At 42.4% G+C, this 19,985-nt stretch overlaps 1 protein-coding gene across 4 annotated transcripts in view; it reads right to left on the minus strand.

Annotated features, from left to right (window-relative positions):
- Window positions 1-13,847: 13,847 nt before the first annotated feature.
- The window catches only part of LOC145722174 (uncharacterized), an 88,287-nt gene continuing 82,149 nt past the window's right edge, over window positions 13,848-19,985 (minus strand). For all 4 annotated transcript variants that reach the window (XR_014146254.1, XR_014146255.1, XR_014146252.1 and 1 more), the window contains one exon: window positions 13,848-19,587. The gene's annotated coding sequence lies outside the window, so the exon portion shown is untranslated. The remainder of the gene's footprint in view (window positions 19,588-19,985) is intronic.

Here is a 19,985-nt window from a genome sequence, read left to right on the forward strand (position 1 = left end):
GAGTAGAGCTGGTATGGGGAAGGAAGATGGAGAATATAGAAACAGAGTTGGAGCAAGTGGTGAAGGTGTTACAGAGAATGATTCCTGCATCTGGCTGCATGGCAAAAGGACTTGGAGAACTTTTACAACATAGACCTCTAGATCCAGGGAGGGACCCAGCCCATTTGACAGCTGGAGCAGATTAACACCATCTGCCATTTTGTGGCAACATTATTTTAATAGTAATTATGCAATAATCGGTAGTAACTAATTATATAAGATATGTGTCATGTTATAAATAATATATGACATATGTTGTACATAATGTAGATATAATAAAACAAATAATGTATATAAAATAACATTTTCTTGACTCATTTTTATTTTATAAATAGTTAACAATTTAAAAGAAGAACTTTTAATTTAAAAATATTATTCAAGGGGTACCTGGCTGGCTCAGTCAATAGAGCATCTGACCTTGATCTCTGGGTTGTGAGTTCAAGCCCCACATTAGGCATGGAGCTTACTAAAAAAAAAAATTCAATATGATAGTTCAAGTATGGAATAAAATTTGCCCATCCCAAAATATATGTTGTACTTCATAATTTAGACTCTATTTCACCATCTTAAATTTGGAACACAAAAACTCCAGGTGATTACATCGAATGGCAAATTTGAAATAACTTAAGTTCTGTTTCTTCATCTTGACTAAGACTATACCATGGGTTATTCTGATCTATTTAGAATGCAGGAAAATCTAGTACTACAGGTACTGAACCCCAAGCAAGCCTCCAACTTCAACTGTTAAAAACTTTCTGTGGGGGCGCCTGGGTGGCTCAGTCGGTTAAGTATTTGCCTATGCTCAAGTCATGATCCCAGGGTGCTGGGATTGAACCCGGCGTGGGGTTCCCTGCTCAGTGGGGGGTTTGCTTTTCCCTCTCCCTCTGCCCCTCTCCCCTGCTTGTGCACGCTTTCTCTCAAATAAATAAATTTTTAAAATCTTAAAAAAAAACTTCTGTTTCACTTTTCTACACAAATGAACATGTGTAGGTGAGACTGTGTTGGGAGCTGGCTAAATAACTGGGAGTTCTGCAAATTACTTCCATATAGAATATAATGTTCACTAAAGGATTAGTAATAAAAATGTACAATTTGAAGCTTGAGTATATATTACTTAAACTTGGGGCACCTGGGTGGCTCAGTTGTTTCAGCGTCTGCCTTTGGCTCAGGTCATGATCCTGGGGTGCTGGGATGGAGCCACACGTGGGGGGGGGGTCCCTGCTCATGCTCTCTCTCAAATAAATAAATAAAATCTTTAAAATATATATATACATATTACTTAAAGCAAGTGCTTAGAACTTAGACCAAAAAAAAAAACCCGAAAAAAACCCCACAACCAAACAAAAACCAACCAACCAATCAAAGAGACAAACAAGGGGTGCCTGGGTGGCTCAGTCATTGAGCATCTGCCTTCGGCTCAGGTCATGATCCCAGGGTCCTGGAATCAAGCCCCATATAGGGCTCCCTGCTCCTCGGGAAGCCTGCTTCTCCCTCTCCCACTCCCCCTGCTTGTGTTCCCTCTCTCACTGTGTCTCTCTCTGTCAAATAAATAAAATCTAAAAAACAAACAAACAGACAAACTAGATTTTGGAGAAATATTTGATCACTGACAATGTTTAGAACTGTTAGCACATGGTGATAATAAAAAGCAGGCTGACTCTTAGTTGGTTCTATCATCATTCTTTAAATTCTCTAAAAGACAACACACCCACTTATTCCCTGCACCTGGTTGTTTTCCTCCCACCACCCTGACCTTGAGGGGTCAAGGGTGAATTGCCCTCCTGCCATCACTGCTTAGATCCCACCTTAAGCCAAAATATTCAGAATCTTCTTGGGGGAGGGCCCCAGAAGTCTATATTTGTGAAAAGCTCTTCCATGTGATTCTAATGATAACCAGGTCTGGGAACCACTGATATGGGAACAACAAGACAGAAATACCTATGACTCAACATCAAAGGAGGAGAACGGGGGAGGCTGGGATGGCTGTGGAGCTCCCCTGATCTCCAAACTCTGGAAATCCAGTGGTGTTGGTTGGCAGATGGGCTCTCATTGAGAGTAAGCATGTTAAAAGAACCTCCAAGAGCAACTATGGGAAGTTCTTACATTGTGTCATGAAAGATATTTAGCCCACAGGTATTCACAGGTTAAAACAAGAAAACATATCCTTTTATTTAATGATAAATTAAGAGTCTATTTTTTTACTGTCTTTCTTTAGAACTTAAAAAAAATTTTTTTAAAGATTTTATTTATTTATTTGACAGAGAGAGAGACAGCAAGAGAGGGAACACAAGCAGGGGGAGTGGGAGAGGGAGAAGCAGGCTTCCCACTGAGCAGGGAGCCCGACATGGGGCTCAATCCCAGGACCCTGGGATCATGACCTGAGCCGAAGCCAGCCTCTTAACCGACTGAGCCACCCAGGCGTCCCTAACTTAAAAATTTTTTATCAACTGTTTTCCCTTCTTACTTGTCCTCCCCCTGACAATCTCAAAAAAGCCTATTATTAAAAATGTCACAGAGAAGGAAGGGAAAAATGAAGGGGGGGGGAGGAAATCGGAGGGGGAGATGAACCAAGAGAGGCTATGGACTCAGAGAAACAAACTGAAGGTTTTAGAGGGTAGGGGGGTGGGGGGATGGGTTAGCCGAGTGATAGGTATTAAGGAGGGCACGTATTGCATGGAGCAGTGGGTGTTATATGCAAACAATGAATCATGGAACACTACATCAAAAACTAATGATGTACTGTATGGTGACTAACATAACATAATAAAATAAAATTTTTAAAAAATGTCAGATTTTTAAAAACTTGTTAGATGTTACTCTTCTGCTGGAATACCTTCAGTGGGCTTCCCATCTTACTCAGAGTAAAAGCCAAAATCTGGGTATAGCTATAAAGCCTAATACTGTGCCCCCCTCCATCCCAGCACTGCTACCTCTTCTGATTATGTCTTCTCATTCCCTCCATTCCAGCCGCATTGGCCTCTTGCTTTTCCTCCAACTCATTAGGCATTCCCACCTCAGGACCTTTGCACTGGCTGTTCCCTCTGCCTGGAACAGTCCTCCTTCAAAGGAATCCACATGGCCCCCTCCCTTACCTCCTTCAAGTCTGTGTTCAGATCTCTCACCTGATATAAGAGAGCTTTATTTTCTTCAATTGCACTAACATCATGTGACATACCATATATTTTATTGTTTACTTATTTTCTGTCCCCTCTACTACATTTTTGAGGGCAGGATATTTGTGTATTATGTTCAGTGCTAATATCTCCAGGGCCTGGGTTCTGCCTTGCACATGGTTGGCACTTAATAAAGGTTTATTGAATGAATGAATGACTCAAAATGCACACAATCAAAATCTAATAATAATAATCATAATGATAGACTTATTAAAAAAAACCCTCCTTCGCCACAACCCTTTTTACTCAGTCAGATTTCCAGAGGTAACCACTTAAAACTTTTTAAGCCAAGTTTTCTGTGAGTTTACCCCTAGATCTCTAAATAACATGCTTCTCTTTACATTATCTCTTGGCTCCCTGCTATGGTGAAACTGAATTTGATTCTCTTGTACTTCTATCCTCATCTAAGTGCTTATCTAGGACAACGTAGTTACTATTACTATTATTAGTTCTTTCTTCATCGATGTATCTATTACAATGTGGTTACTATTGTTATTTTTAGTTCTTTTATTGATAGTTCTTTAACTTAGTTATATTCTACCAGGTTTCCATTCAACTCTCTGATACAGTATCCTTTGTCTCTTCAGTTGCTATGATGAGGACATTAGCCCCTTACTCTCCTTCTACTCTCCTTCTCCTGGCCTTTCTCCCGGCTGTCCTTGTCTTTCCTGAGGCTCATGTTCATCCCCATGATATGATTTGAATTTCATGTCTCTTCATAGGAATCTTCAAAAGGATCTCTAGGAGGGTGTGGCTGCTTTTAACAGACAAGTTACTTTGCCAGGGCTCCATTTTAAATTTGGACAGAGACCGCGTACAGCAGGTTGGGATTTTGCCAGGAGAGTGGGGAGGACAGGCGACGTCTCAGGGAACTTGCAGGCAGCCTTTGTGGTGGGTGCTCCAGCCTGGGGCTGGCCTCAGCTGGACATGCCTTGTCACCTGCTTCGAGGCACCACCTGGGGATGGGGAGGAGGGGCATACCTCTCAGGAGAGGACTGAGGTTAGCCGAGTTCGCAGGACCCCTGTGCCGAAGCATGTCTTTCCGATGAGAAACACAACTGTTAGGCCTGAAGGGATGGGCATATTGGCAAGATTAACATCCTACCTCCCAGTAGACAGACAGACATAAGAAACCAAATTATAATCAAAGGTAGCTTGGTGAGCATAGCGTCAAAACAAGGAGTTGGATGAAAAGGATGTTAACTCATAATAGACGCAGATAGCCTGCTCAACCCCCCCCTCAAGGGAGAAAAGGTTCTGCTAACAGGACCATAGCTCCTCAAGATCTGTTGTCTGTAATGTCCTTCACTGTTACTGCTTCCTTTCTACATCTCCAGCACTGATCAATCCCCTTTTGGCCAACGGATGTTTTAAAATTTTTTGTAATTCTCATTACAATCAAGCCTCATTGTTCAGAAAGCCATTCTCCCTAAGGTAGGTTAGCACATCTCTATTAAAATAATTTTCTGAGAGCCATCTTATTTCCCTCACTCCCAGATTCAGAGCCAGTCACACCACTATTGCTTCCAGGTAAGAATATAATGTCTATTTTCTATTGATTGAAGGCATCCTAGAAATTCAGTCTCTCATAAATATAACAAACTGAGCATAGTATTTCTGTAGTAAGCACATTTCTGAAACGGATGGAGGCATTTCTGTGACAGCCGGAAGACTGGTTGGATGTCAGACCAAGTGCATGCTGGGCCTGAACATGTTTATAGCTGCTATGACTTAATGATTTACCACCAGATGCTCTATCAGATCTTAAGGGGAACTGCACAAGGAATCCCAGAGTTTATCAACTATGTACGAGGTTTAGGGTTTCTTTTGAGTTGTTTTCCATTGTCTAGAACTCCACAATAGTGTAGCTTATGATACAGCAAGATGGAAGGAAGGGATGATATGAACAAACCTAAAGGGAAAACAAAATTAAATACATTCATTCACTTATGGAGCATTTAATTAATATTTATTGAGTGCCTACTATCTGCTGAGACCTGTACTAAATCCTGTAGATGCAATGAATGACGAACAAGGCAGATTGCAATATCTGACCTCATGGAGCCAACAATCCAGAGGACAAGATAAAGTTAAACAAGAATTATGCAAGTAATTAAGTTATTATAAATCTGAAAAGTGCTATGAAAGAGAAGAACGGGGGCTTTGGAAATGTAAAACAGGAAGGACTGATCTGATCTGGGTTAGGTGGAATGGGTTGGAGACCACATTCCTAAGGAAGTGGTGTATAAATTGAGACCTGAAAGATGGGCATGGGCTAACTTGGCAAGAGACTGGGAAGAGTGTTTCATGTAGAGGGAACAGCATGTGCCAAGACTCAGAAGCAATCAAGAGCACAGCATATTGAGGGAATTGCTAGGCCAGGATGGGTAAAGTATACTTCAAGAGACTTATTGGGTAAGATGACCACTGGAAAGCAAATCATAACATTCCTAGCTGTTTACAATTATACTGTTTACTGGATGGAGGAGTTATTGTTTAGTTCATGTGTGTAGAATTTAGTTACCTTTTCAGCAAGGAAAAAGTCATTATGCTAGTCCATGAGATGGTAAATCTTTCAGGTAAACTAATAATTCTCATAGCTAGGACTTCATCTATTCCATCTCATACAATTTTAATAACTTCAAAATAAATACTTGTACAAACCAGAATGCCTAAAATTTTCTTAGTGGATGAATGTCAGTTAGACAATTAGGTCATCCCAGTTAAAGAGGACTTCCTTCCCCTTTTCTGTCTGTGTCCTTTGGAGTTCTTCCCAGTTATCAAGGTGAGCCTTACAGTTCCAGCATGCCTTCGAAGGGTATGTGTCATTTGTGAAAGTCTTTTACCGAAAGACGAAAAGATTGAAGGAAATAAAGCTTAGGTTCCTAAACCACTGGTGGTTTCATTGGATTTTCTTTTCTTTTTTTCCTGTTTTCTGTTAAAAAGTATCACTTTGTTTTACATCCCACCCATATCCTTCTCGCACCAATTCTTCCTGTGTCAAATCTCCCTATACTGACTCATGCACTATTTCCAGTTTCAATTTTCGTTGCTCATATCCTTCTATAAGGATAGGTAATGGTCTGTCTTCTGCAGTTGTGTCTGGTTGTATCTATATGCACATTACTGAGGTATGAGAGTGTATAATCATGTGCGACCAGAAAACCATTGATGTAGGTATGTGTACATACATGTGACAACAAATGGACATGTGTGTAAGTGTCCCGTGATTATAATACTGTAGGGGTGCGCTGTCCGATACGGGTATCCTATTTAAATTCACTAAAGTAAAAAACTCAGTGCCTTTGTTGAACTAGCCACATTTTATGTGCTCAATAGCCACATGAAGCTGGTGGCTACCATGCTGAACAGAACTGATATAGAACATTTCCAGTGGCCTCCAAAAGTTTCTTGGATAGTGCTACTGTAGGGGTCTCTTTTCCTCTTAATACAGGTCAGATTTCTTAACATGGCTTCCAAGATCCAGACCCATCCTCCCCTGACCTCTGTCACTGTCTCTCACCATGTCTCCCCTCATACTCGTTCCTTGAGTATTCTTCACTGTCCTTACCAGGTTTTCAACACACTCTTAACCCTTGCTAGAATACCCTCCCCGCCCCCCCTTGTCACCTGTCTTCTTCCATCCTCACCTCAAATGTCACTTCCTCGGGAAGTCTTCCCTGATTGGGAGGCTTTGCAGTGTACACTTTATTTTTGCCCTATATTAAAAAACAGTACTGGGGCGCCTGGGTCGCTCAGTCAGTTGAACATCTGACTCTTGGTTTTGGCTCAGATCATGATCTCAGAGCCCTCGGATCAGACCGCGCGTCGGGCTCTGCTCTCAGCACTGAGTCTCCTTGAGATTCTCTCTCCCTCTCCCCCTGCTTGTTCCATTTCTCTCTCAAATAAATAAATTAATTAAAAACTAAAAGCAATACTTTAAAAAACCCAACCTATTGCTTGCTTCATTACACGGGCTTCCTTGCTACAGTGTAGGCTCCCTGAGGCCAGGGATGTGTGACGGTGACTGAGCTGCTTCACCCCTGCAGGGTCACGCATCCAGCTGGCACTTCGTGAATATGTGTTAAATAACTACACGTCTGCTTCGTCCCTAACCTTAAAGACGGGAGTACAGGAGGCCGTGTCTACAGCTACAATGTACGCGGGGACAACTGTGCGTTTCCATGGCGCGGATGCCAGGACACAGCCAGCGTGCACGCAAAGCAGAAATGAGCAGTGAGAGTCCGAAAGGAGGAGAGCAGATGGAGAAGCAGAGTGACAGATAAAGAAGACGGTTCCCTCAGAAGCCGGGCGTAGATTCTCGGCAGCCACCCCGATCCGATCCGTCTGCCCCAAGACCAGTGAGGAGGAGGCGGTGGGCGTCGGGGGGCGGGGCGTGCACCTGCGCGCAGAGTGCATCCGTGTAACTCACACAGACGTGTGGTCTGTGCAGTCCTGCCTGCGGGAGCTTGCGCTTTGGTGGCATGGCCCGTACAGGAGTTTTAGTTTTCTACTTCACTCTCTCAGTGATGCAGGTATAACAACTTAGTCCTTAGAAATTCATTAACATCTCTTGATCGCTTCTATTTTTAGCACCCCCAAATTCCTTAGAGTGTCTTTCTTCTGCCCTGTGTCTGCCGCTCTGGTCCCTGGGTCTCCCCTCTTTCCTATGCATGCGTACTTCCGCACAGTCCCGGAGGCCTGAGGTTTGGGTGCTATGCTAATCGCCTTTCTCACAAGAGCCAGATTTCCCCCCTTTTCTTCATAGAAAATGGGGGAGGAATAAGGGACCGAGAGAGCAAAGGTGGAGAGAGAATGCTGGGAACGCCGAACTTTAATATATTTGATGCCCTCACAAGTAAATTGTAGTGTGTAAGTTAAAATTTACAGTTTATCTGCGGAATGGCTTTAGTTCCAATGTTCTCATAAAGGACTCAGCTAAAGGATTCTCTTTAGATATTAGGGGACTAGCTTAAGAAAGTTTACAAGCATTTTTTTTTTTCTTATTCTTTCCGTCCTCTGACAGCATAGAGTAAATAATGAGGGCTTATAAAATTGGATCCCTTCCAGGGCGCAGGTCAGTCCACGCAAAATGGATATGATTTTATATAAAAAATTAGGGCAAAAAACAGTGCTTCCTACAACACCTGCCACCCAGTAGGGCTCCATGAAGGAGCCCAGGCAAAGAAAGAATCCAGTGCTGTGCTTTTCAACCCTGGTTGCACACTGAAAGCACAGGCCACACTTGGAAAAATATCATTCTCTGGTTCTCGCCCTCAGAAATTCTGATGTAATTGGTCTCAGGTATGGCCCGAGCACTGGCATTTTTAAAAGCCCACCAGGTACTTCTACTGCACGGCCAAGGTGTGGAAATAACACCCTGGTCTAGAGGGAAACCGTGAGTCCTTCAGATATTTACAAGGATGCCAAATCATCTTTGGCTTAGCTGTGGGGTTGGGAGGTCTGAGGCCAATCAGTCTGAGACAAAAATTTCATTATGGAATTATTCCATTGGATGTGATCTGCTAGATGTGTGTGTCTGTCTGTGTGTGTCTGTCTGTGCGTATGTAACACATTTCTTCTGAGCCCTTTGAAGTTCCATGACCTCAGCAGGGTCCCCATGCTTGGAAGTTGGCGCTTTCCCTCAAGTAACCCTATATTACATCCACATCCATAGTGAACGTGGCAGTAATCATTAGCATAAATCAGCAAGCAGAATGTAGCAACCCATACAGAAAGGCTGGCTTGATACTCCTCAATGATATTTTTATTTTCATATATCCACTAGGTTCAAGATTTTTTTTTTATTAATTCTGTAGCAGGTTAAAGGAATGGAGGCAGCTGGTATCATTTACTCATTTATATTTTCATTTAACAGCCATCTGCGGAGTGTCTTCTATGTTCCAAGCTCTGGTTAGGATTGGGGATACAATGGTGAATTAAATTAACACAGTCTCTGTCCTCTGTCCGGGAGGAGACAGAGACAAGTGGAAGAGCACTGGCACAGGGTGGGAATGTGCAGGATGCTGTGGGAACACGTGGTTGGGACATCCAGGCCAGATGTCGTTGGCAGGTTGGGGGCTGGTGATGGCGAAAACCTCCTGGAAAATTTACTTTGGGGAGCGTGGCAGCCATGGAATAAAGCACTTGGATCCCCCTTGAAGAAAGAACTTGCTGTTCAGCTCCTGGGAGTGCAGTTATCTGACAGCACCCAGCTGTGAGGGCTGGCGGGCTTTGCCCCAGCTTTCAAGCTGAGGCCATGCTCTTCCAAGCAGGGGGAGAGAGCATCGTCCTCCCTCCATGCTACTGTGCACAGGGTGGAGTGAACGATAGTAGGAAAAAGAGAAGAGGTAAGGGAGAGGTTGTGGCCACATCAGAACATCTTAGAGGACATCATGAGAATGCAGGCCTCTACTCAAAGTAGATAGATGAGAGGAGAGCATTGGATGGGCAATGTTTTATGGTATCCTTAGCCTCTGATTTGCTCTAGCCCACTTTCTCCCCTTCGGGCAATAATACCCAACCCTGCAAAGCAATACACCTTCTGGGTGACTCCTAGTCTGATAGCTCTGTGGTGAGAGTTCAAAAGAAGTTGAAGATTTTATTTCTGACTTCAAGAATGTTATATTCTCAAGGATGATACTAAGTGTGTTTTTGTGCCCCAAAGTTGTAGAGGTTATCAAGCATCAAGGTCAGGAAGTATGGTGGAGTAAAGTCCAGTCTTTTTAGGGTGATGAATGAAATGAATGTTTGTTTGTTTTTCTCCTTGGAAGAGGAGCCAACAACATTCTTACTTGTCCTCAACTTATATTTGCCTTCCCTGACTTGCCCAATCTGGTGATCAGTGAGCTTGGCAGGCAGGTGGCCCTGGAAAGGTCCTGACTGGTATATAATCCTAAATTTGGAGCATGAGTGTCTATTTCCCATTCTCTGCCTTCTGTAGATTTCCAGGGACACTTGAGCTGAACCTAGAAGTAAAGAGTCAGGCAAAAAGGGAACTAGATAGAAAAAAAAAATTAATCCTTCCCTGGAGGAACGATTTTTCTGCTTAGAGATAATGAAGATTCCATGCTTTTTTCCCCCTGATTAATTATTCTTCCTAGGATTTCATCCCCTTAGCTGATCCTAGAGCTGTGTTGAGAAAGCCCATGACTTGGTAGCTTCCTGTTGAGCTTTAGGCCTCACATCAGGCCTGGATGTCCTTGCAAACTCACTTTCTAGTAGATTTCTTGGCAACAGAACAACTCTTTTTGATACCACCTGTTTCCAGGGAATGCCACTATCAGGAAGATAAATGCTGGGAGTGAGATAAAATCTGTTCTAGTATGCAGTTATCTTCTCTATCCAAGTCTGAGCTAACCTGGCCTTGGCCATTCTTGGCCCCAAATGCTATAAATAGGACAATGATGGTGAACAGTACTATTACTAGAAAAATGGTGGGAACTGACAATTCACAAATATTTATGGTGAAACATATAAGAATATTTAGCATTACTAATAATCAAAGAGGAAAGAGGAGAAGGGATGTAGAGCAGACAGAATCAACAAAATTGCAAACAGGCAAAATGGCTCACTATAGGCAATTGGTTAAATCTGGATACAATGGAATATCTTGAAAATTTCTGTTTATAAAAACATGTTTATGGGCATCATAAAATGTTCAGAGGACACAAAACTATATATGCAAATATGTTCTTCACTTTAAAAATAAGAGCATTTGCAAAGAGGAAAATATTAAAAACTAACAATATTTGTTTTGGGGTGGTATAATTATGGATTATTTTAATTTCCTCCAAATATTTTTCTCTAATTTCCTAATTTCTAGAATAAATATATAGCCAGGAAAACCAAATAAAAATAAATTTTAGGAAAAAAAAAGAAAAGGGATATTAAAATTATACTACTCACATTTTTTTCCTATAGTGTCATTTTCACAGAAAAAAAATGTTTGAGAAAATACTTTTAGGAAGTCATCTAATGTTGCTGTTGGCTTTTTCTTGCAAGAGTACGGTGTGATGGCAATAAAACATTTTTCATGAAGTTATGATTTAAATGGTTAGACAGTCTCAGTTAACCCCAGGCCCAATCATAGAGCTTAATCCTCCTGTCTCTGTTGGCCACCAAGGCTAGAAGGGTGGAGGTACAGCCCTTCTCATTCTTTAATTAGTGCAAGGTGGCAACGTAAAGGACACAGATCCACCCTCTTCCCAGCCCTCTACCACTTTCGGTGAAAATGAAAAAAAAAAAAGGGGAAAACTGAAGAATTATTGAGTTAAGATGATAGAAAAGAAGGTAGGAGAGGAGAGTAGGGGAGCATACGTGAACGCGGGAAGATCTGGGAGTGAGGGAAGGGCCATGGTGAGCCCTGACATTTACTAAGTTCTTTCTCTGTGCTGGGCTCAGCCCTAAGTGCTTGGCCTGGGTGACTCCATTTATTCTTTATGGAACTTCTTGAGGGGGGTGTTTTCTCTACTTCACAGATGAAGACATTGAGACTCAAAGAACTAACTTGTCCAAGATCATACATGCTAGTAAACAGTGGAGTTGGAAGTCAAACCACCTTCATAACTCATTCTGAAAACGTGTGTGTGTGTGTGTTTGCACATGTGTGCCTGGTGAACATGCCTTTGCCAATGGAGTTTTCCCCATCCAGTCACCTGAAGCTTGGAGAGGTGAAGGGATTCGTCTGTGGCCATGGAGACCGCACTGGAACACAAATGACCTGATTATCAGTGTATGTGGAAAAACTGCAATTTAAACTCAAACTGTCTGGGCAAAAGCTTTGAAACAGAGTGCAGGCTTTGGGTGCTGGCAGCCATTACAGGAGGAAAGAGAGTCCTGAAAAGCAAGAGGAAGTATGGAAGACGGTGCCTGTGAGGAGCCGGTTCAGGAAAGACCTCTGAGGTGTGCCGACCAGCAAGCATCAACATCCATGTGGTATCTCCTTGGAGAACCCAGGATCCCCACTTTCCTAGGATCTAGGAGTGGTTCCTGAAAGGGCAGATCAGATGGTATAACTGCCTCAGGACAAGGAGAGCTGAGAGAAAGTCTTCAGCTTTTGGAGAGATGTAGCAGTAAATGGGATTGGGAAGAAAAATTCAGACTCGGGGAGCCAGACAAAAAATATTTGGGCTAGGAAGGGCTGGACTTCATTCATCCTGACCCAGGCTTCCTTAAGATTCGTCCCAATACTCCTACATTGTTGTAAAGTCACTTCTCCAAATCCATGACCTGAGTGTGAGGCTGCCCACGGTCAACTTGTAGGAAGGGAGATGGAAAATAAACAAGCAAGGGCTGCAGCCCCATGATGGTGGTATCACAGAGGGTCATGATGGTCTTTTTCTGTATCTTTTTGATTGTTTGTCACAAGACCTGGCACTCTCTTCCACATGAAAGCACTCCATGTCCACTAGTGATAGAAGCATCACAGAGAATGCTCTCCAGGGAAGCTACGTGGTGAGGCTAAAAATCAGAACATCTTAATCTCAGATGATCTAGTGAGTCATTGTCTTCTTCACTATTGCAAGATTATGAGTCCATCTTTGAGTATCCATCTTTGAGTCTCCCATAGGGCCTAATATGGCATCTTGCTCATAAATATGAATTGAATGAGTGACATGCAAGGTTCCTTTCCAAGGTTGGGTTGGAGAATCTACAACCAATTATCCTACAGATACAGCCTGGTTTATTTCTTCCCAGGTGATTTCTCTGGATTTGTCACACTGAAATGCCTGTCTTCCATTTGCCTCTTATCCAGTAAGTACCAAGAAGTTTTCCTTTGGTTGGTTTTCACCCTCCAAGGCCAAGTCCAGTCATCAGAGAAATGTCCCTGAGAAATTTAATAGGTTTTGCCATCTCTGTTTGATGCAGAATATTGGGGAAGATGGCAGAGCTAGAATCCTCCAATCACAAACACAACCCAATTGCAAATACAGTTACAAATGGGTCACTTTTACTTTTTGCACATTGTTTTTTTTTTCATATGCGGAGTTGACACTATTGGCCTTTTCTCAGTAAGACATAGATTTCAAGTAGTTTTTGCACAGTGTGATAGATTGATCTGGCCAGATAGAAAACATAATGGATAGACAGGAAATTAGACCATGGACAGAATCACTGCCACTTCCTGACAAATCTTCCCTTGGGGGTGTCAAAATGCCATCCACATTCTAAGTTCCCTTATTTGTTCACTCTAAGTATCAATATAGATTAAAGGCCATTTTATACTTATTTTTCTTATTATTAGAGAGCCAAGAATTTCTTGAACACCTACCATGAGCCAGGAATTATGTGACATCCTTTACACATAACCCCTCACTTTTGCATTATTCTATTTTGTAGTAGAGGAAGGAGAGTTCACAGAAATCATGTAGATTGTCTGAGGCTAAACCACTCTTAATCAGCAGTTAGGATTTGAATGCATCTGTCAAAGTTCAAATTTTTGCTCTTTCTCTTAAACCACAGTCCTGTAGTCACACTCCTACGGGGAGGGAAGGACTTTGCCATGTGAACCATCCATCCCTAAATTGCCTTCATTATGGAACCCCATCAAAGGCTTTTGCAAAAATCTAAATAAATCATGAGGACTGTATTCCTTTTTTTTTTTTTTTTTTGAAAACTTTATTTTGCTCCTCAAAGGACTCCATGGAGCCAACGAGATGGTCAAAGGAATCCTTTGGTCATCCCAACTCAGTCTCTCTTCCATTCTGAAGCAAAGGACTCCAAGAAGGATTGAGCAGAAAGCCACTTTTCCATAAGTTTCAGATGCCAGGCAACTATTTTCCTACAGTAACTGGACAGGTTTTTCCAACATCTCGTTGAAATCACTCTGAAAATACGTATCCAACAGAACAAACTAGATAAGACTGCCCATCATGTGGAATGTTTATTATCTCCTTCAAACTCTCTTTCTTTTTAAAAATTATTTTGAAAAAAAATGATTTTGAATTTGTAAAAATAATATATAGTTACTGTAAAACATTGAAACAACACAAAGATACAGAGATATAAAAGTGAACAATTCTCATTTATAGCCCCTTTTCCTCACGCTCACCTTAGGAGGTAACCATTGGTGACATTAGAGCGTTCGTGCTTTTCAGCTCACCCCATCCCCCCCATACACATGTGCACACGCACAGAGCTATGTGGCTTTTCTTTTTTACAAAAATGAGAGCATACTCTACATTTCATCTGCAGTTTGCAACTTAATACATATACGTAGGTTTTTATGTCCATCCGTCATATTTTTGTTCACTTATCACTCATAAATGGGAATAACACTGCTTTCCTCTCCTGTACCTTATAAGTTTGCTGTGTGGATCCATCATGTGTTAAAAGGTACTCAAAAATTTAAAAGAAAAAGGGTACCTGAGGTTTTGAGCTGGCCACCAAAGTACTATTTTATAGGGAGATATTATACAGATTAGGTGGTGAGTTCCAAAGAGAGTACGGACAAGGAAGTAATTTCTTGTTTTTCCACTCTGAATGGGACACTTCGTGATCTGCATATTATAAAAACATGAAAGTGAGGTCAGGCTTGGCAGGGAAATTGCTGGCTACAAGCTTTTAGGACAATTAAGAAACAGCAGGACCATTCTGGCACAAGCTTCAACCAGTTGGCAGAAAAATACCTCTTCAGCTCCCACGGTGACTGGTAATTCCAAGTAAATGGCTAAAATTGCCTTTCATGTCAGACGACAACTTCTTTCTAGAAGTTTTTGAGTCTTGTTGAGTTCTCTTTGATAATGGGGTATCTCCTCTATTAGGGCAAACCTGATATCTACAAGGACGATTTCAACTCTAGTAGGACAAAAATTCACTTGTTTCCGGAATTACGAATCCTTGAAACCTTGCTCAAGTCTAGAAATGAAATTTTTCTCTCAAAGTTTTCTTCTTTCGGGCTTTGTTACCATATATAAAGACTATGTTTTCCATGATTAGTGACATGCTAATAGGCATTTTGAAATATTAAAAATAGCTCACAGACCCCTGTTATTATCTTTGGTGAAGTCCAAGGACTTGGAGCCCTAGGTAGGACATTATTAACTTAAAATGTCCTTATTCACTGGAATTATAAGCTGTCAATAAATATTATTTTTCTTCCAACTTCAATTCACTGTTCTCTCTGAAACTAAACGGCTCCTCCCACCCCCAAGACCTAGCCAGCGCAGTGCCAATCATTGCTCGTTGGCTCACTATGGAAAGCCTGAAGTTGAGAGGCTGCACAGTGTCATGGTTGAGTGTGGCCCCAGAGCTCCAGTGGCTGGTCTGAAGCCAAGCTCTACCACACGTTCACTTACAGCCTCCATCAAGTGGACAAGATGGTGGCACCTCCCTCATAAGCTGACTGAGAAAAATGAATGAATCCACGTAATAAAGCACCTAGAACACTGCCTGGGCCATAAAGTGTTAGTTATCACCCTATCTTTTCTATGTAAGGCCACACTCTTTAACTATTGTAACTGGAATGAGGTTAGTAGCTACTTACACTAGTAGAGGAAAATCTCATCTTGCTCCCTGTGTCAAGACAGAAACAAAGAGGAAGACGATAATATAAGTCCAATCACTTTCTCTCTCCCCTATTTAGGTCAGGTAAGGGTGGGGGTTTGGAGCCAGGCTGCCTGGGGTGACTACTCACCAGCTTGTACCATGAGCAAGTTTCCTAACTTTCCTGAGCCTCAGTTTCCTGATCTGCATAAGGGGATAACAGTCCCCATCCCATTCCCCCCCCCCCATTATGGGGCTATTGGGAAGATCAAGACAGTGTGAATAAAGTACTTACCCATAGTAAGTGCTCTATGTAATTAGCTACTGAGTTGACTTAAACGCAACAAATTTCAATCCATCTACTGAGCACCTACCATGGGTCCACTCTAGGTAGGGACTCATTTATCCCTAACCCTTCAAGGAACACTCATTATCTTCCTTTAACTAATGGGGAGATAAGGCTCCAAAACGTGTAGCAGTTCTCAGAGATAGAAGGTGATGGAGCTGGAATGTGATCTGGGTCTTCTGAATCACCGGCTAGCATTCTTCCTTCTGTACCCCTGGATTTCCCTGTGCCCCATGAATATCTGATTAGCCTAAGACTCTCAGGGTCAATAATTAATAATAAACAGGGTGGAAAGATTGTTAGTCTCTGCCTTCTGCTTGTTGTCAGAAACTTTCTCGATGATTTTTTCATGACTGACGTATATGTAAATGTGCAATATACTTTTTAACAGTTAAACAATATAACATCATTTTTCCTATTTCCTATTTTCTATTATATTTCCTAAAATATGTTTTTCCATAATCATACTCTTCAGTTCTTTCCCTTCAAACTTCCGTGGACTTTCTAGAATGTCTAAATGACCCTGAAAGTTTTCAGTCAGGAGAGTTTTTCCTTTTTCATTGATTCTGAAACAGTGAGTTGACTCCTCTCCTTCCTGGAAGCCTTTTTAAGTCATTACAAATAGCATTTATCTTTATAGTTCTCAAGTGACCTTTAGCGCAAACATTTCTTTCTTCTTCCTGGGATGAGTTCTGACATCATTCTTCTGGAACACAAAGGCCTCCACTAGATTGATTTATCCTGCTGAGGCTTTGGAAGGGGTCTCCTCTTCTCTGACCATGTCTTAATTTAAACTTTGGAGGAAAATATCTAACAATGCTTCTCTTCTCCCAGTTTTCCTTGGAGTTGTGTTTGAAAAGGCAGTTATTCTAACATCTGCTTGGAAAACTTTATTGTCCCCAGTCAAAAGTATGGCTTTGTATCTTTTAGCCAATTATTTCTTATCTTTGGCTACTTCTGCTCTTTTTTAATTCAAATCAGCCAGCATCTGTTCCCAGGATTCGGTGCCAAGGTGCCACCCAGCTTAGAGAAACTAATCTTTGATCTTTTTCTTTTGCTTCGTCTTGGTACCACACATTAGTTACCATCCCAGAGTCTCCCACGTTCTCATGATTCCCTTTGCAAATTTACTTTGGATTTAAAAAAGAAAACTTTAAAAGGAGAGCTACGAAGCTTATTCCTACTTAATGCTGAACTAAGGTAGCCACAAACTGTGTGGTCGCTGGGTTTGCTCTCTTCTGCCTGGATGCTGTATGGCTTAATGGGGAGAGACCTGCCAACTTAGCGCAGAGCAGCGGGGTTTTTGGTATTGGCTCTTCCGGGATCCTGGGTCTCTGTTAAGTTTCCCAGGGGGCTTTTTCATATCGTGGGCATAATGGTGGAGCTCACCTTCATAGGTAAAAGTTAATGTCAAGAGAGAGGCTCAGTGGTAGCTGCCTCACCAAGACCGTCTCTGATATTCGTAGTGACTTTTCTTTAGTTTCTCGGTACAAATGGGTCCTCTCTTAGGCAGAACTCACACTGGCTTTGTAGTTTCACACCGACATGGAATTTTGGTCCGACTTTTGAAGAAAATCTTCTATTTATGCATGATGAGTCTTCTGAATTCTAAATCACTGTGACGGGCATTTTTAGAGTGAGAGTTGTATAACTCGTGTAAGTCGGAGTGAAACAGTTTTGAAAAGTGCTGCAAAGGACTTTTCAATCACTCAGTCATTCAGTCAACAAACATTTGTTGAACACCTACTCCATGTCAGAGAGTACATCAGACCCGAGCAGTACAGCTGCAGGGGAAGCAGATACAGGACCTGTCTTCCTGGGGCTCGAAGCCCGGCTGATCCTTCTGTTACACAGTGGCAGTTTGAATGTGAGTTGTGGCCTTTCTAAGTCAGGTGTAAAGCTTGTCACTTGCCTTGAAGCTACGTTAAAAGGCGGATTCCCAGAGAAAAGATTCTATGATTTCCAGGGAGACGATATCTCCTGAGCATTTTGCTAAGGAAGCAGACCTTTTTAACCCAGAACCATGAATGTGAGTAAGTTCATCCTTTCTTGGTATGGAGAGCAGTGGTCGGTCTGAAACAAGGCTTGGCAAACTACCCCCTGTGGGCCAAATTCAGCCCACCACTCCTGTTTGTATGGCCTGCAAACTAAGAATAGCTTTTACATTTTTTTAAAGTTTTTTTTTTTAAGGTTTTATTTACTTATTTGACAGAGAGAGACACAGCGAGAGAGGGAACACAAGCCGGGGGAGTGGGAGAGGGAGAAGCAGGCTTCCCGCCGAGCGGGGAGCCTGATGTGGGGCTCGATCCCAGGACCCGGGGATCATGACCTGAGCCGAAGGCAGACGCTTAACGACTGAGCCACCCAGGTGCCCCTAGCTTTTACATTTTTAAGCACTTGAAAAAAAAAATCAGAAGAAGAACATTATTTTGTGACACATGAAAACTATATGAACCTCAGATCTGAGTGTCCACAATAAAGTTTTATTGGCACACAGCTGCGCCCATTCCTTTGTTGTCTATGGCTTCCTCTGTACTGTGGTGGTAGACCTGGAGGATCGCAGCAGAGACTGTATAGTTTACAAAGCCTAAAATATGTATTACCTGGCCCTTTAAAGAAAATATTTTCTGACCTCTCATCTAGGAGGCTTTCTGGTGCTGTCCCCTCTTGAGCCGCTGAGAGACGCACTAAGCCCAAACTGCCCTTTCTCGCTGTATGACATGAAAACTAGGGACAAGTATAAGAAGAGAAAGAGAAATGGTTTGAATTTTCTTAAGCCACAAACTTGGGTGTGCAAGAAACAGCACATTATTTTCTGTAATGACGCTTCACATGCTTATTGCTAGAACATGCGATCTTACTCATTTCTACAAAACCTCTGTGTTTCTGTCTTTTCATCGAAGTTCTGGATTTTCTCTCTTGTTTTCCTTCTCTGCTAGCATGGGGAACCTAGGTGGCAGCCTGGCAAGGAGAGGCAGCCCACCTCTGGCTTCTGGCATTCCGGAAGAGTCCATGACCCTGCTCGGTCTGGCTGTTTTCTGCTGCAATGTCTCATTGTCACTTCTACCAGATACTTCCGAGGTCGATGGGTGCTCCGCTCCTCCTGAGCCCTTCTTGGGTGTGGAGAAACTTGCACTCTTCCATGCTTCTCTGGGGCTGCTGGAAATCACTTGACCGCCTAGCCTTCTCTGGCCCTAGTGGCCCAGGACTCTGGGAGGAGGACCAGGTCCGTGTGACAATATTCTTGCACTTAGTAACAGCTTCCTTCCTCTTCCCACAACCAACTTCTTGGACAGACACTCCCCCAGGCTACTGTTTGGCAGGCGGTGGTGTTGGAAGATCTGGATGTCTCCTCTCTCAGGACTGTGCTCTGAGGCAGGTGGGGAGGAGGGAGACTCAAACTTCTGCTTGATAGGCCTTTCAGAAAGGAGCCCATTTGTTTTTCCCGGTTGTGTGCATGTTCCAGCCAGCTCAAGTCGGACCTGTTGGCTCTGCTTGATTCAGCAACTTCAGGCTCTGGTTAGGCCAGATGGAAAAGTGGTCCTGGAAAAACGAAAATGTGAAAAACCAAGGCAGAGAAGGTCATTCGCCCCCTCATAAATCTAAACACACTAAGTCCATTGAAGGACTTGCCAGGAAAATGCTATTTTCAGTTTTCTCTGTGGGTTCAATTTATCTTTACTGCTAAGTAGTCAAGTTGAATTAGATCCAGAACCAGATACAATTCGACCCTTTTTCCTCGAAAGGAGTTACCCCCACCTTCCTGTCAGGGACCTGGCTATTCCGTCCTAAGGACTGGCATTTCCCAAGTTAGGATTCATAGAAGATCTTCCTTTAAGATATCTGAATTAAGTGCACTTAGGTTTCCTTTCTCAGATAAATGGGCAATTGCCTCTCTTCTGCTCTATCTCATTAAGGATGAGAAGCAGTTGCCCAGGAAT

The sequence above is a fragment of the Leptonychotes weddellii genome, chromosome 6 (genome assembly GCF_054177405.1).
Source record: "Leptonychotes weddellii isolate Sample4059 chromosome 6, ASM5417740v2, whole genome shotgun sequence".
Classification (NCBI taxonomy): domain Eukaryota; kingdom Metazoa; phylum Chordata; class Mammalia; order Carnivora; family Phocidae; genus Leptonychotes; species Leptonychotes weddellii.